Here is a 19,298-nt window from a genome sequence, read left to right as displayed (position 1 = left end):
TTAAAATAACAAATAACTAATATCACACTCAATGAAAACAATTCATGTTTATGGCTAATATAAACATTAAATAAAAACATAAAAATAATAAAACAACTATACAAAATAAACAAGATTTGCAAATGTGTTGGACTTCAAAGGATCAGATTTACTATTCTAATTACAGTTTAAGCAAAAGTAGAGGAAGTGTAGGGCTTTGGAGGGGATAGATGTACAATTCCTACTCCAATTTCAACAGCCATAGGGTGTTTGACTTTGCAGGGGGTAGATTTACTATTCCAAATTCAATGTAAGCAAATCAGCCAAAGTGTTAAACTTTGGAAAGGTTACATTTATTATTCCAGTTTCAGCATAAGCAAAATCAGGATAAGCATGGGACTATTTAGTATTCCAAATTTAATCTAAGCAACATTAGGGTAAATGTTGGACTTTGGAGGGGTTACCGTTACTATTGAGGTAAGCAAATCAGAGAATGGTTTGGACTTTATAAGGGTTAGATTTACTATCCCCACTCCAACTTAAGCAAAAGCAGGAAAATGTTTGACTTTGGAAGGATAGATATGCCAATCCAATTCCTGATCATTTAAGAAAAGTAAAAACCTAACAACATACAATAATTTAAACATTTAAAATAAAAATATGCATTATAAATAAATAGAATTAGATGTATTAGATAATACATTTAAAATAAAAACACTTCCCTCCCTATGACCTAATAAAATTGACCAACCAAAAGGCATTCTGAACAAAACATTAATAACATTAAAATAGTAATCAAGTGAGGCAAATATCATTAATACATATAATAAATATAATCTTCACTGTACATATATTTATTAATAATTACACATATGAACACATTTGCAATTACTTAATATACAATAAATGATTGGCATTACAAATAATGAGTTGCATAATTATGATGTAGCCTTTTCATGAACTTAAAAATGCACTACAAATTAAAAATATATTTATTATTTTCATCAAGCTTTCACCCTAATCCCCTACAAGGCCAAAACCCCACTAATAAATTGCAAATTAGTATTTATGTTGTAGAAAATGTAATGTACACATCACAAAATACACTTAAATAACTAAAATAAAAATAAAATTATTAACATAATTAACATAATGAATTACCAATCAAATATGTAATTAGCATAAAAAGTAATGGCCAATAAAAAACAATAATTTATCATTTTAATAACATTCCACCCTATTGCCCTACAAACTCAACATCCAGCTACCAAATTATAAATTAGTAATGAAACTATAAAAATATTAAATTACACATAGACATCGTTAAAAAAAATCACAAAATACACTTAAAATAACAAGTAAGTAATTAAATAATTTGCACAATTGATTACTAAATAAATATTCAATTAACATAAAACATCAAAACAGAAACAATAATGTATAATTTAAATAACTTCCCACCCTATTTCCTCACAAACCCAACAACCTACTACTACATTTTAAACTAGTAATTAAATGTAAAAAATATTAAATTACACTTTGATACTTACAAAATATACTAAAAAAACTTGTATTATAATATGAATACCTAAATATAATAAAAAATATATATTAAATAGATTTTAAACCGATATTTAATACAACTATACTAAAATAGAAATATATTCCTTATTTAAAAAAAAAAATATTATATACATTATAAAACCATATTCTTACCTTCTATACTTTTTCTCGACTTTTGACTTCACAATATTTTTGACACAATTTTGTTGCACTGCAATTGTATTTACTTAAGTCACCCTGCCGCTTGGAAGACTTGTGCCTTGATATTCTATGTGATGTAGGGGAAATCCAGCGGAAGTTGCTGGAACTGCGCTATGGAGTCCCTCCAGGTATAGCGTCGATGTACTCTTGTGCAATAAACTCCATCCTTAACTCTACTTAGCATGTTCTCATCCCAAAACAAGCTTTGGCAAAGCAGAGAGGTCGCACCTATGGAAGATCTATTGGCTTTGCCAATGTGTTTTTGCCAAGTTATTCACCAGCATGGCTGCTGTTCACCAACATTTAGTAGCATTAAGGAGAGTGGTGTGGATTGTCAAACAATGGAATGGCGAAGAGTGGAATAGAGTGTTGTAGAGTGGAGTGGCAGAGAGTCTTGTGTATTGGAGTGGCATAGTGTGGAGTCGCGTAGAGTGGCAGGATGTTTTGTAATCTCATGGTTGTTTTTGACATTAACAGTGTATCATCAGCAGAGAGGCCAGGTGTTTCTTGGTCCGCTAATTTAGGGAGATCACCTCTGCAATCATATAGTGTGTTTATTAGTCCATTCATGTATAGTGTGAACAATGTTGGGGCTAGGACGCAGCACTGGCGGACCCCTCTAGAGATGTCTATACATTCTGTCAGTTTGCCCTCCCTATCCCACCTCACTTGAGGATCCTTCCCATTATGCAAACAAATTATTAACTGTATTAGTTCTAAGGGCATCCCTATCTCCTTTAGTGCAACCCACAATTTCTCCTGTGGATCAAAAGCAGACTTTAAGTCCACAAACACTACGTAGAGATGCCCATTGTTGATCAGAACCCATTTCCACAGAATCAGTAGAATCTGGATGCCCTTATTTTTGTCGGCAGAGACTCTCCCCTATGAATTAGACTGGGTTTTATTGAAAATCTGCATCGATGGCTTGGTAATTTTATGTCCATTTTTGAAAATGCCAGCTAATTTATAGTGCTAGTATGTGCCCTGAAACCATAGTGCTAGTATGTGCCCTGAAGCTATCTTTTGAGTGGGATAGAACTTGATTATCCTCCATCCAGGGGTGTATGTTCGTCAATACCTGCCTACAAAGAGTTTTCTTAGCTTATAGTTAGCCGGCTTCCCTTGTCCCCCTTTTTGTAAATTTGGATCATTTTGGCCCCCTCCCACGTATCCGTTATCTCTGCCCCCTTCGCTATTGCATTGGAAATCATGTTTAATATGTATCCCTAGATAATTGACTCTGAACTATAAAGGTTGCTGGTGTTCTGTCTAGACAGGGCGTTTTTCCCTTTTCCATACTGTCAATAGTTTCCACCAAGGTAAAGGAGACTGGCAATCCACTACCCCAGTCCTGAACTTCAGTCTGGCTTTCCCTTCTGGAATCAGATCCCATGCTTGCCTCTTTCACAGAATAAAGTTTGAAGAAATGTCGTTCTCAAATATATGCTTGTATATAGAAGTCATCTTCATTAATAATGAGTGGTACCCCTTTGGCAAGCAACGACAGGCTCTCTTTTATTTTGGCCACCCTAACCAATTCTCGCCAACTATCCTACTCCTATCACTCCTTGTCTAAAGCCATGTTACGTTTAAAATGGAGCCATAAGGTAGTTAGTATGAAAAAGAAAGAATTACAGTGCAAATAAATCAAACTTTTTAGGTTTGAGCAATGTTATGTTGTCAATTTTAAAACTCATCAATTCAGTGTTTAATTTGTAAGTAAAAATGTGCCAGTGCTGAAAGTTGTCCTCTGAAATATGCGGCTGCTGCAATTAAATGTGCAAGCACAGAATACTGAGGCAGCATAATCCTAAAGCCTTTTTGGGCCTCTTTAATTCATTTACAGCCGCTCTCTGCCCCCTTCAGCTCACTCTTGCAGCTTTCTGATTTCTCCCAATGTGGAGCTCTTCCCTCCTTCTCTTCATTCGTCTTTCCCATATGTGTCTTTTGATCGCTGTAAGTTCCTGATGCTGAAAACTAAGTGCCGGCCCTCAAAAATAAGTGCTGGTGCCCTCCACCGGAAACCACGGTCTCAAATTAAGCACTGCTTACACTGAGAGTATTTCTCTTTCATACTACCATACAGCTAACAAAGCCGCACGCTAGTATGAAAGAGAAAGACTTGCAGTGGAAACAAACCAAACATTATGGGTTTTACAATTTACATCGTAACACTACAAAAACCTAACAAAATTGATTTATTTGCATTGCGATTCTTTCTCTTTCATACTACCATACGGCTCCATTCTAAAGACGTTAAGTTTAGAATGAAGCTGTACAGTAATATGAAAAATAAAGAATCACGGTGCAAATAAATCAAACTTGTTAGGTTTTTGTAATGTGCATTTGTGGCCCCGAGTAGCCCATGTGGGAATGCCATGTGAGGGAGTTATGGAAGACACACCTGTCGCAGAAGCCCTTTATCGGCTTCATCCCAATTATTTTCAGGGTGAAAAATGGAAGATGTGGCTTACATCCCCTAACCCTTAAAAAAAAGTGACATAACTGGGAGCCACGGTCAATGGCCAATAATTCAAGGGAGCCGCAGGTCGAAAAAGTTTGGGAACCACTGTGTTATAGGATCTCCTCCTTTCTACTATGGCAGTTCTACAGCCACCTTTCATGCCAGCCATCAATTTCATTTTGGCTATCTTGCAGTCCTTATTGTACCATTCTGCCCTTTTCTGTTTAGGTATTATGGTCTTGGTTGTTCTGTAGAAGTAGTACTTAACAGATGTGAGTAGATCATTGAATATATACATGATAGCCGATTCACTTTGCACTCAGTCCCCTAGTAAATATAGGGCAGAGGTGATTTCGATGTATATGCAAGCAATAGTTTCCTTATTCAATTGTACACAAGACCATTTTGACCTCCTGCCATTATCAAAGGACACAATTAGTGGATCCAACGTACATTGATTTTTATTATTGGCTAAGTATGTGATATTCTTTAGTTCAAGCAACAGGACATTATGGTCACTACCAGTTTTATCAATGACCGCCATGTCCTGTAGATTTTTTCACAAGTCTAAATCAATCTAGATGTAGGGGGTCATTATGAGTTTGGTGGACGGTTTTTACCGTTCGCCGAAATTCTAATAGGGAGGTTGCTGCCACACAGGCTACCTCCCTGCCGGCCACATTAAGAGTTTCCTGCTAGGATAGCGGGCAGAAACCTGAGTTTCCACCCACTGGCCTAGCGGGAAACAGCGGGAAACAGGCTACAGCATTGTCTCTGGCTCATAATCGAGCTGGCAGCAATGCTGTAGCCTGCAGGGTGCATCAGCACCATCGCAATGTTCGCTGTCTGCAGACAGATGGTGGTGGCCGGGGGGGGCGCCTGCACTGCCCATGCCAAGTACATGTTCAGTGCAAGGGCCTCCCTGTGGCTCCCTGCAACTGTTCACTGCCAGTATTTTCATGGCAGTGCTACTGCTATGAATCCGCTGGCAGAGAAGGGGGTCATATTAGCACCGCCCCCACCTCCAGACCACCGGGATCTCTGATCCTGGCTGAACTGGCGGTTCCCTGGCAGCCCGACCACCAGTGTTGTAATGTGGCGCTCCGACTGTCGCATTGGGGGAGGTCTGAACGCCATCAGCAAGTCTGGCAGTCTAGTGACTTCAGATTTGTAATGACCTCCGTAGTCTATTCTACTTCTAGAGCTTTTCCTACTAAATGTATAACTAGCCCCATTGTCTGAGATTATGACACGCATTTAGGCCATGTGTAAGCAAAATCGATGCTATCTGCAGGACGACCTTAGAGCTTCTCTTTAGGGGGGAATTCTGTATTCTTGGGATACCCCTTTCCACATCTTCCTCTTGCACAAGAATTTGGATAATGCCTACAGGTTCAAATTTTGCATTGAGATCCCTGGCTATAAGATGGTTCCCAGTATTAGAATTCTCTAGGAATTCTGCTAGGGCTATCAGAGTTTCTGAATCATGATTTGTACTAGTGGGCAATTGTTCATATTCACCAATCATCTTACTGCATATATCCCCTTCACAGAATTAACATCGATGTCCAGGCACTGGTGTAACAATAGAACCTGTAGCCAATTTGGTGCGGGGGTGGGGCCTGAGCTCCTGAAGGGGGGGTGGGGTTAGGAGGGGGGCTTCAGCATAGTATACTGGGCATGGGCACCAGGCCCCTGGTCTGAAAGATCCTGACTGGGTCAGAGGGCCCTATTGATGTACTTTGCAGGGTGGCCCCCTCCAGTGTTGTTATGTCACTGGGCCCAGGATATCAGCAGAACTAAGGTTTAGCTTTCTTTTTTTAACAGATTAAACTGCTCTTAATCTATATTATTAGATCTCCAGCTGGGCAACCTGTGGTTGATGGTCTGGCTTCAATGCTATAGAGCCTGCCCTGAATATGGGTTGAGAGGCCCAGGTTTCTTGAAACACGCAAATATGAAACTTATCTATAAAGATTCCCTATTCTGGGTCAATCACCTTAGATCTAATTCTGCTAGATTCCATGAGATAGGGTTGAGGTAGACTCTATCATCCTTGTCCTGAGGTAGATTTTGTGTCACCCTGTTTTAATCATCCTCCCATATCCTTATATCTGTCTGACTTTCTTGCTGCTTGTTCCCACATAGAGGGTGGAAGTGTATATGAAATTGATGGCAAATTCCATATAGATGGTACAATGTTATTCTTCCTGAATCAGCTGATCTCACCAAGGCCATCATTATTACGTCTAGCAAAGGTAGTATTTGTGGGTTCCCTTATTTGTGTTACAAGGGGACATTTTATTTGTATTTGTGGTAGGATATTCCATAAGGGGCAGGTTATATTTAAACAGAATTTGTGAAACCTTTTGGGGAGAAGTACATGGGTCTAGGTTGACTAGCCCAGTTATATATTCCTCCTTACTCAACTAAAGGGCTATATAGTTGAACTGCATATTATGTGAGTGGCGGCGCTTCACCCCTAATAAATCCATCCTTATCAGGCAATAACAATGTCTACAATTCCTTACCCACTGTATCACTTTGTTGTTGATAGAGTCACTGTTCTCCTTGATGTCCAAGGGTAGTCTTATATATAGTTGTTTCAGTGTTATTTCCATATGTGCTGATCACATTCTGAACCCCCCCTTCTTGGTGATCTAGCTCCCACTTTCCATCAATTATCTTGTTGTTCCCAAAATATGGACTGTGGGGGAGGGTTTTGGATTAATTTTCTATGTCTTTTTACCTGATCTAGGTTTGTACAATAAACTGGGAGGGCACTTAGATTCCCTGTACAATCTAATGCTCTCCCTACAAAGTATCACATCATCATTTGTAGGAATATGTTCCCTCACATGTGCTGTGACCCCTTGTATCCTCAATCCTCTCACCAGTCCCCCCCCCCTTTGGCCTATGTGCATCTTCCTTCTGACTAGTCCCCTTACAGATATTTCCATTCCCTGTCCAGTGAGCCAGACCTGTACTCTCAATCAGGGACCTTAGTTCTACGTGTGTCACTCTGTCCTGCATGACAGTAATACCTTTGTCAGCAATACCTCTGTCAGAAAGTGGCTGCAATGAGTTACACGAGATACATCAGGGATGTAAGTGGTATTAATAGTGAAAATAACAACTTACAAGGGGTGATACCAATGCGAGTACCTGGCGCTCTCCCTCAATTATCTATCAGATTTATCCAAGCAGTGCCACTTACTGGGACTTCACCCCAAAGTCATCCCCAAATGATAACAACTCCTGTTACCCAATATTATAAATTACAGCGGCACACGTTACAGATTAGTCAGCATCAATAGTTCATATTTATATAAATTGCTTCAAGAGTCCTCATTAAAACAGTCTTCGTAAGTTGAATGACACTGTTATTTATTCTTCTTCAAAGATCTGTTATCCAAAGATTGCTCACATTCCCGTCCGTCAACAAGTGTTTCGTCTGGAGAATACCCCTTGACTTCATCAGGACTTCCTACAATAGACAGTTTCATTGTATATATAGTTAACACAAAACATTATATCACTATGAAATGGTATTACATTAATTAATTAATTAATTAATTAATAGTGATACATCCATCCACACTGGTCAGCGTTCGTCTCTCAATCTTCTCAATGCTGACAATCTGGGTGCCCTTATTTTTATCAGCAGAGACTCTCCCTTCTGAATTAGACTGGATTTTATAAAAAATCTGCATTGATGGCTTGGTAACTTTATGTCCCTTTTTGAAATTGCCAGCTATTTTTGGCCTGGTGTCAGGGCAATCCGGCCTCTTCTCCTTATTAAAAATAGGTTCCACTTCTTCAGTGAGATTATCAATCTCATCTATTGTGCAGTTCCCTGCAGCAAGTTGACCAGCCTTTTTGCTGTTTACTGTACCTTGCTGGTTACTCCAGGCTTTCCTCTTCCCCATAATGCTGCAAATTAAAGCAGTCCCACAAGTAGTTGCAATCAACCTAATTTATCAGACAATTAACCAGGCCATTTAATGGTAAACTATCCTAAATTCCAAAGATCAGATTAACAGCTACATCAGCACTATCCTTTCCGGCATTGATAAGTCTTACCAGATTGATGACCCCACAGAGAGTTCCAGTAGCTATGTTCAAAAATACATTTAACAGATGTCTGGCATTAGAAGGGTGGCCTTGCCCTGCCTCTTCCTGGCTCAGACAGGCTAAAATAGGGCAGTCTTGGCTCGGTCTTGGTCCAGGCGCATCCTTTGCAAGTGCTGCACTGCGGGAGTTGAAGAACGCTTTTAAGCAGTGTTGTGGTGTGAACTGTGCAACAGACCCACTTCCAACTGCGGTCTGAGAGTGTTGCTGGGATATGTAGTCCCACTCCAGCAAGGAATTTGCAAGGTCCAGAAAGCAGCCGGCACTGCAGGAGCTGAAAAGCGTTTTTAAGCGCTGCTGTGGTGTGAATTGTGTTATAGACCTACCTCCAACTGCAGGCTGAGAGTGGTGCTGGGATACGTAGTCCCACCCCAGCAAGGAGTTTGTAAGGTCCGGAAAGCAGCCCGCGCTGTGTGAGTTGAAAAGTACTTATAAGCGCTACTGCAGCGTGATTTGTGCTGCAGCCTCATGGGCGTAGGAAGTGTGGGGGATGCAGGAGATGTACCCCCCAGATTTTGGAGTGTGGGGGATATGGGGGACGAGGGTGGGAGGGACAAGGGGACAAAAAAATTCACATGGCCATTAGCACGCAAAAGCGCTACTTATAATGACCCTGCACTTGAAATGCTGACCTGCCTCCAATCACCCACCTGGTGGGCACATAATGAAGGTGAGTCAGGAAGCCCCCTACACCCTCTGCCTTTTTGTTTGTCCTGCTTACAGCTGTGGGCAATAAGCACCAGTGAAGACAAAGGGAGCGAGGAGGAGAAAATAGTTTTTGATGATTGCTGTCTGCATCCTCGGCCATACCCCCACTTGCCGCCTCGAAGAAGAGCGCTGCAGGACAATGAGGGAAATCTAAAGAAGAAATAGAGTCCCACTCAGCCTGACACCTGCAGGCTAGAAAGGAGGCTCTGTGAAGCACATTATTTGTAGTTGCCTAAGATCACACCATTTGGTGAAACAGGGAAGGTCAGATTGAGCCCAGATTTTACCTTTCACACCACACAATTTAGCTATTAGAAGGGTATCTTTTTCTAACATTTATCCTTAACATTATTTTATCTAAGTAATGAAGGGTTGGATTACAGCATTGGTAACAGGGAGAAGTTATGTTTCATTTTGGGCCGTTTTGCCTAGCATTATTATTTATGCTGTTGTTATCGTTACATACTTAAGCATATTGAAGTATGTTATCTTTTCTGTTTCTAACATTCTCGTTTGACGTATATTATATTTTTTTAATTAATTTTCAAGTTTAATAAGTACAGACAGAAAAAAATGGGGAAATAACAAAGAATAACAGTTACATATGGATACATTGGTGAGGGCTACTGAAATTTTGTGGCAGGAGAAGGCTAAAATATGCAGCAAGAAGAGGCAAATTATGCGACATAGTGTGACACATTTTGTGATAGTATTTCATTATTTTGTCATTTTTGCACTTGTTAACACTCTTGGGGCTTAGGTTGCACCTCGTTAGTACAAGTTTAACAACTAAATATAGCAACAAGCAAAAGAAAGTTTTTGTAACTTTTGAACTGCTTGAGCTAGAAACAATATTTTTGTTGTTTAAATCTGCAGATTATGCAGCAGATGGATTTTGTGGCAAATGTGTCAAATCCTTAATTATGTGAAAAACAATGCAGCGCACAATTGCATAATTCTAGTAGCCCTGGTGATAGCTGACCAAGGCATCTGCAATACAGTGTTTGTATCAATGCTTTAACATAAACCTGCACACATTTCATGTTACAGGAAAATACGGTGAGTGCAGACCATGCCCATAAGAGCCTGTTTAAAGGCCCTGAATAGAAAAATACAGTTTGACGGTTGCAGTGGTTTGATGGCATATTTTATTCAAGTCTGTTAGATCTCCGAGTAGTGGCAGCATTTATTTCTTGAGCATATAATCCTTACTCTGAAGTGTGGGTTGGGTCGATGGTTCAACATTGTCGTCTTTAGAAGCGTGTAATAAAAAGGTACATAGCAGTCTTAAGATATCTTTGAGTTGTAATGAAGGAAGTGATAGTTCTGCATATATTTTATTCTGTGTTACAGAGGGCAAGATTTCTTAGCTAGTCTTCTGACGTGTCATAATTGATTCATGATGAATATTCCATTTCACTCAGTGTCCCCCCAAGTAGGTAGGGGTGGTGGGCAGTGCACAGATGCAAGAGAAGGGGGTATGGAGGTTCAGTGTGCAGGTTCACCCAGCCTTGCATGAGGATATAACTTTCAGTATACAGTTCCTGATATAACAGATAAATTACCCCTTACAGTACATTATAAAGATATTGCAAGTCACAGAGGAGTTCCATAATCGTATAGAGGAACAAGGCCAAAGGCTGAGTACATTAGGTCGAAGCTTATCTGGTTTGCTCAAAACATTTAGGGGACATTTGGAAAGCTTCCCTGGGAATGCATACTGCCCATTGCTTACCATCGCTTTGTGATTTGTAGCTCACATTTGCTTGGTTTCTGTATGCTAGCTGTATTTGTTTTAGGCTGTCCAGCTTGAGTTTGTCCCTCCCATAGAGCATCTCATATTTACACAATCCTTCCACCAGTGTTTGATTTCTGTAAACAGCCCTTTAAATCTTGTTCTTATCTTGTCGCACTTGCTGGGCATTCAAAGAACAAGATCAAATGACAGGCTCTGTCTACTAGTTTGGTGTTTATATTTCTTTCTCTGGGTTTAAAGTGTGAAGATTTATATGACAATTATGCTGGCTACTGGTGGTGTGCTGTAGGAAGGCTGTAGGAAGCTACTTTTTTCTACCACACACGAAAATGTAAAAGTCTGTAAATGAAATGTGCAGATATTTAAGATTATAAGTGTGGTGGAAACTAATATTTTAATTTAATCAAACCAAATCAATACACTACAGGATGACATTTCCACACATTAACATTTGTGTGCAGTATACTTTTATCAATAAAACTGTATGTCTGTGCAAATGTAATGGTCATTTCAATTGAAGATATGTTGTCTTTAATGGCAGTGTGCTACCACACCATGCATACTCCAATTTACGCCACTCCACTCTACTCTGCACCACTCCAATCTACACCTCTCTACTCTAATCTGTGCCACTCTATTCTATGCCAATGCACTCTACCCCTATCCAGTCTAGGCCACTCCACTCTGCTCTACATCGCTACTCTCTCCAGCACTCCACAACACTGCACTCTCTGCCACTATACTCTGCATTAATGCACTCTACTCTGTACAACTCCACTCTACGCCAGTGCACTCTATGCCAAACCATTCTACTCCACTCTAATCTACTCTGCACCACTGTACTCTACACCACTCTACTCCATTCCACTACACTCTACCCTGCACCAATCCACTCTATGACACTTCATTCTACCCTGAAACAATCTACTCTTTGTCACTGTACTCTTCAGCACTTTTCTCAACTTTGTACTACCCTACGCCTCTGCAATCTGTTGTACCACTCCACTCCACACCACTCTACTCTGCAGCACTCCACACTACGCCACTTCAGTCTATGCTGTTCCATTCTAACACTACTGCACTCTATGCCATTGCGCTCCTAACCACTTTACTCAAAACCAATGCACTTTATGCCACTGCACTCTATGCCAATCTACTCTGCACCACAGCACTCTATGCAACTGCTTTCTATGCCACTGCACTCTGCACCAGAGCACTCTATGCCAATGCACTCTACGACACTTTACAATACACCACTGTACTCTACGACCCTTTATTCTGCAACATTGCACTCTGTGCCACTGAAATCTTTGCCGCTCTTCTCTGCACCACTGCACCTATGCCACTGTACTCTGCCCCACTGCAGTCTTTTCTGCACCACTGCACTCTATTCTACCCTACACCGCTCTACTTTGAAACTATTTACTCTATGATACTGCACTCTACGCAACTCCACTACTACTATGCCAGTCCAATCTACCATGCACCACTCCAACCTACCCTGCGCCACTCCAATCTGCTCTGCACCACTCTATGCTACTGCCCTCTATAACACTATACTCTACTCTGCAACACTCTACTCTTCACTACTATACTCTGCAGCACTCCACTTTATGCCACTGCACTCTGTTATTCTATTCTACTCTGCACCAATGCACTGTGCGCCACTCTTCTCTACTCTGCATCACTCTACGTCACTGCACTCTGCACTAATGCATTATATGCCACTCTACTCTACATCACTGCCCTTTACGACACTCTACTCTGCAACGCTGCACTCTGCCACTGAACTATACTTCTCTCTACTCTACACCACGCCTCTCTACTCAGCACCGCTCAACTTTATGCCACTCTACACCAATTCACTCTATGCCACTACACTCTACACCACTCTACTCTGCATCACTGCACTTTTTGCCACTGCACTCTGCACCACTCTACCATGCACCACTCTACCACGCACCGCATCACTCTACGACACAGCACTCTGCACCACTGAACTCTGCATCACTGCAATCTGTGCTGTGCTACTCAGCGCCCCCTAGTCTCCACCACTCTATGCTACTGCACTCAGTGCTAAACCAGTGCACTCTACACCACTTTACTCAAAACAATGCACTCTACGCCAATCTACTTTGTACCACTGTACTCAATGCCACTTCACTCTAGACCACTCAACTCCACTCTGATACTTCACTCTGACATTACACTAGATGATACTAGACTATTACACTCTATTCCATTAAACTCTATGCCACTCTGTTCCACTCTATGACACTTTCTCCACTCTGTGGCACCCTACGCAATTCCCTATACGTCACTCCATTCCACTTTACTCCACTCTATTCTATGACACACCACTCCACTCTATGCCACTCCATGCCACTTCAATCTACGATACTCAACTCCACTCCATGCAACTCCACTCTATGACTCTCTATGCCACTCTACTATACAACAATGTACTATGCTCAATGACACTCTACTCAACTCTCTCTATTCCACTTCACTTTACTTTACTTCACTCTATGCCACTTCACTCTTCTTAATGCCACTCCACTCTATGGCACTCTGCTACTCCACTCTACTACTACTAAACTTTATGGCATTGGCGCTTGATTAAAGATTCAGATGTCCATTGATTGCATTCTCACTCATGTGAGACATGAGTCAGATTTATGTTGGCCTTTTTGGTTACAAGCACTCGGTAACCCTTTTATCTCAAGCTTAATTAGGGCTGAGGATGATCCTGATACATGTCTAGGGGATCGAAACATCGTTGGCCAAAGTGCCTTTACTTGAATTTGTGATATTGTATATAAGTTGGCATAAGCATAGGTACTATGAGCTAATGACTTCTTGATTCACTATTTGAGTCATTCATGTAAACACCAGAGAATGAAAGCTTTTAAATCATTATTATGGATGCTAACCACTGTGATATACGGGTTACTTTTTAGTCGAGCCTAGACAGTTCGCATGCGCTGTCTGCAAGACATGTTGGAATGAGTATAAGACTTTGATCCCGACTGACGTTGCCAGCCACGTACCATAGGTTGAAGGCTGTGTCGCTCTTGTTTTGCTGCCTTCTAACTGGTTTGGCAGCCAATACGTCGCTTCCTGTACTTGGCTGAGGAGCACCAGCCAAGTATAGTTTGATTGGAATGTTTTTCTGTTGTTTGGGCAGACTATTTTTTTTTGTTTCCTGCCTCTCGTTTGTCAGTAAGCACTTGTGTTCACACGCGCAGTTCGTTTTCCACGTTTGCCGTTCACTTGGTCCTTACTTTACATAATCAGTAAATGCAAGTAGTTGTGTCATGCATGTGTTTTGTACATTTATTTGTGCCTTTATTTAGCATACAATCAAACCCAGAAATGAATCCTCGACAGCGGCTCTCCCCGCACAGCGGGAAAGCCGGTACCACAATATTCACTGCACTCATGGAAACTTGCCTCATAATGCTTTGCAGGCCTTCCCTTTACAAATCAGTTTTGCCCATAACTCAGCCTGTGGTGGTCCTAGGACAATGGGACCACCACCAAAACATTCAGAACGATCTGCTCTTTCTGCTCAGGCTATCTAGTGGGTCACACTAGATTAGAATGGGCCCAAAAATCATAACCTCTTCCACCATTTAATCCATATTTAAACTTTTCTCTTATAGCTTGACCTTTTGTTTTCACAGCTGAGATGAGTTTGTGTTATAAGAGCCTTGTTTGTAAGCACTTGTGTTAAAGCACGCAGTTTGTTTTCCACGTTTGCCCTTCACTTGGTCCTTACTTTACGTAATCAGTAAATGCAAGTAGTTGTGTCATGCATGTATTTTGTACATTTATGTGTGCGTTTATTTAGCATACAATCGACCCAGAAATGAATCCTCGACAGCGGCTCTTCCCGCACAGCGGGAAAGCTAGTACCACAATATTCACTGCACTCAGGGAAACTCACCCCATAATGCTTTGCAGGCATTCCTTTTACAAAACATTTTTGCCCATAACTCACCCTGTGGTGGTCCTAGGGCAATGGGACCACCACCAAAACATTCAGAACTATATGCTCTTTCTGCTCAGGCTATCTAGTGGGTCACACTAGATTAGAATGGGCCCAAAAATCATAACCTCTTCCACCATTTAATGCATATTTAAACTTCTCTCTTATAGCTTGAACTTGTTTTTACAGCTGAGATAAGTTTGTGTTATATGAGCCTTAATTGTAAGTACTTGTGATAAAGCACGCAGTTTGTTTTCCGCGTTTGCTCTTCACTTGGTCCTTACTTTACATCATCAGTAAATAGAAGTAGTTGTGTTGTGTGTGTATTTTGTACATTTTTGTGGCTTTATATAGCCTAAAATTTACCCAGGAATGAACATTAAACAATGGCTCTCCCTGCACAGCAGGAGAGCCAATACTACAATATTCACTGCACGCTCACTGCACGTGGGGAAACTCACCCCATAATGCTTTGCAGGCATTCCTTTTACAACACATTTTTATTCATAACTCAGCCTATGGTGGTCCTAGGGCAATGGGACCACCATTAAAACCATTCAGAATGATATGCTCTTTCTGTCCAGGCCATCTTGTGGGTCACGCTAGGTTAGAGGGGGCCCAAAAATCCTACCCTCTTCCACCCTTCAATGCATATTTAAATGCTCTGATAACTGGAACATTTGTTTTTACAGCTGAGAGAAGTTTGTGTTATAAGGGCTTTGTATATAATAATATTTTGACAGCCTTGCTCGGCCTGCAAATGTGTAATGCACTATGATAATTGCCCCAAGGCACTACTAACTCAGTAGGTTCCACAGGGACAAATAGCCATGACCAGTGGCATTGCACCTTCTGCTAATGCACAAACAGTTTATTTCTGATAAATGTTTAATGTATGGACAAACACAGTTTTTTTTTTTATAAAGGTTTAATGTACAGAATGGCCAAATATTTCAGCCATTTTACTGAGGACCTGATACTTCTCCAGCCATTTATGGGTTTGGGGGACATTCTGAGCTTCTGACGTCAGAAAAAGTTCTGGCGGTGTTCTGTGACACTGTACTCGTGAGTGTTTTTGGCTCCACAGTGACATCTGGCCATGACCAGTGGTACTACACCTTCTGCTGTTGCCTCTACAGGGACATCTAGTAACAACCTGAGGCACTGCACCGTTGGGCCACTGACTCCGCAGTTGAATGATATTTAAAAGGGCTGGTAGGCCTGAAAATGTGTAATACACTATGCCCTCAAGGTGCTGATTATACAGTTACACTGCAATGTTCTTTATAAAAAAAATGTTATGTGATTAGGCCCTCTAGGGGCTGAATATATGGTTACATGGCCATGTTTCTTCTGAATGCTATTTGTACTGTGGTGCTCAGTAGCGGCTGTTAAGACCATTATAGTCTAATACCAAGTGTATGAAGGAATGCACAAACATAGTTTATTTCTGATAAAGGTTTAATGTGCTGCATGGCTAAGTGTTTATAAGTTCCCATATGTGAGGTTGTCATTATCACTTACAACACCAACAACTCTAACTCTCGCTAATGTGAAACCTATTGCATTGCAAATGCTTGTTACCTTTTTCTTGTAATTGGTGATATTGGGTCATCCAGATAACTTGTCGTGTTGCATTTTATGCAAGGGACCCCTGTTCCTTTAGAGTTAGTTTACTACTCATTCTACGACACTCTACTGACACCATGACACTACACCACAACAATCGACAACATTATGACTCATCATTCTCCTTTACACCATTAACTTTTAGCCATGCTAAATAGTAGTCACACTAGTGTACAGCATGGCTAAAATACATTGGCAAAGCCAACAGATCTTGCATAGGCGAGACCTATTGGCTTTGCCAATGTGTGTTTAACAAGTATGAACTCCGAGGTGACTTGCAATATCCTTATGTATGCAGGGGGTACTTTATCCCATATAATACATGGTTACACCATCAACTTTTCCACACACCACTTAAAGCCTTAGTGCATAGCTTCTGTCATTGCAAAGTATTAAAAAAGAGCAGAAGAAAGAAAAACAATATTCATTTGTTGCTTTAAACAGCCGCATTAATTATGCTCTGTGACCTGATCTGCTGCTAGCTTTGGCAGAAGACATTGTGATGTCAGAACTCAACTGTAATAACCTTATAATAGTCATTTTCTGATGTCATTTTTTATAATCAGTGAATGATTTTTCTTTATAATCAGTGACTTGGTGCGTCACAAATAGCCGATTCTAAAGAAATTAGTGACTGACGTTTATACAGGGATTACAGAATTTCATGTTTTATATAGCCTGTAACTTCAAGAGCTTCTTCAGTGTAAATGCTCCCAGTTATTACTGATGTGGAGCTGAGCTGCCAAGATCACACACAGGAGTAGAAGTGTTATTAGAATTACGGTTTCAGAGGACAGTTTATAATTGTTGTACCTGATCGCTTTTGATATCTCCGGTGCGGTTCCAATTGGCAAGAGATTAGGGGCATGGTGGATGTGGGGCGCAAAGGGTATGTTCTTCCTTTTTATCCCCCTCCCTTTATTTGCATGGCTCACAAAGATGCAAGGTTAATCAACATGTTAGTTTCACATTTGAGCTAATTACTTTGTGAATGTAAGTAACAATAAAAGATACTTTCAGACTGTGACAACATACCTTCCTTTCTCCCCATTTCATGTCCAAACTATATGATTGTGTACATTAATTGGAGCCTGCAGTTTGCAAACAGGCGATTTGTATAGGGTCGATGAAAAGTCCCCAAGGCTGTCCCTGTCCCCCCCAGAAATGTATTGTCTCCTATGCCTCTGGGCAGCCCCACCTCCAACTGTGGGCCGAGAGTGGTGCTGGTGGACGTAGCCCCACCCCAGCAAGGAGTTTGCAAGGCCTGGAAAGCAGCCCACGCTGTAAGAGTTAAAACCTGCTTTTAAGCCTACTGTGGTGGGAATTGTGCGGCAGCCTCACCTCCAATTGTGGGCTGAGAGTGGTGCTGAGGGAGGTAGTCCCACCCCAGCCAGGAGTTTGAAGGTCCAGAAAGCAGCTTGCGCTGTGGGAGTGGAAAAGTGCTTTCAGGTGCTACTGCAGTGTGAATTGTGCGGCGGCCCCACTTTTAACTGCAGGCCGAGCGTGGTGCTGGGGGATGTAGCCCCACCCCAGCAAGGAGTTTGCAAGCTACGGAAAGCCACTTCTATTTACTCTTGTGCAAATAAACTCCATCTAAACTCTACTCTGCATGTTCTCATCTTAAAAATTATGTTTATGAGACAATATGTTGGGTCAGTCACCAACAAAGAAACTTGTTGCACTTGGATACTGAAGGATGTGCTAAGGTAGTGCGAGGAGGGGTGGGACTGAATGGATGTAATTGAATAAAGAGCTGGCAGAGTCGGGGGAAATGTAAAAAAAATCTGTATGAAGTTGGTTTTGATGGTCAGAAGAGCACTTAAAACTCTCTAAATGGTTTTATGCTGTCTTGCAACAGAAGGGGTTTTACAAGTCGCCAAATGGTTGCTACCTTAAGAATTTCTCTTCTTGTAAAGGGAATCTATGAATCAGGTCAAACTTTTCTCTTTCATAAATGTTCAAAGTTAACTAATGATTTTATGGTATTGTAATCTTTATTGAGGTGGAAGTGTTAGGCTGTTGATCTGGTGGAGGATGGAGGAGGCCCTCAAGAGTGGAAGGTATCTCATATTTCATGGGATGGGACCAGGCTTTCCACATTTGGGGTTCGACAGATGATAATGCAGTGCCATTCAGGATTTCAAATAGAATAGAAGAATGATCTGACCAGCAAACACCAAGAAGGGATAAACATTTCACCATCCCTGAGTCAGCTGTGATAATAACTGTCCCTTTGCTGCGAGTGATGTGCTGTGAGTACATAACAGCATTGTGAAAATTCACAAGGCAATGAATGGCTTACAGTTAGGATTGCCTGAATATAGCAACAATGAAATCACCCCTGAATTAATACTGGTTTAAATTTTGGGGGAGATAGATAACATATACTAAATGGTAATGGATGGTGATAAAGATAGTGCGACTTTCAGGTATTTAAAAGTGAAACAAGTGATGGTGGGAGTGTATTTGGGAATGAGAGACTTGAGCTGAGGCACAGATGCATTTCAACAGTAGATGGAGAAGGGAATTGTTACTACACTAAAAGAGTAACTAAAATAAGCCCATAAGTTATTGACCAGGTTTAGCTTATAACATAGAAGTTTTCACTTTGCTAGACTCATCTCAAGTCTGCCTATACTCACACATTCATCAACTTTTCCAAATCAATCAATAAAGTTAGATATAGCAGGAGTTGTGGCTTGGGAAAGTGTAAACGGTAAACAGATACTGTCATTGTAATTAAAAAACCTTTTGCGGAGTGAATGGATTAGTATTGTTGGGAGAATACACTTTTAAATGTGTGTTTGTGGGATCATGGATATTTGATAGGCATTTGGTGGGTAGAAAATTAAAATACAATGTAACCATAACCT

Source organism: Pleurodeles waltl, chromosome 6, assembly GCF_031143425.1.
Source record: "Pleurodeles waltl isolate 20211129_DDA chromosome 6, aPleWal1.hap1.20221129, whole genome shotgun sequence".
NCBI lineage: Eukaryota > Metazoa > Chordata > Amphibia > Caudata > Salamandridae > Pleurodeles > Pleurodeles waltl.
Note: the sequence above shows the minus strand (reverse complement) of the source record.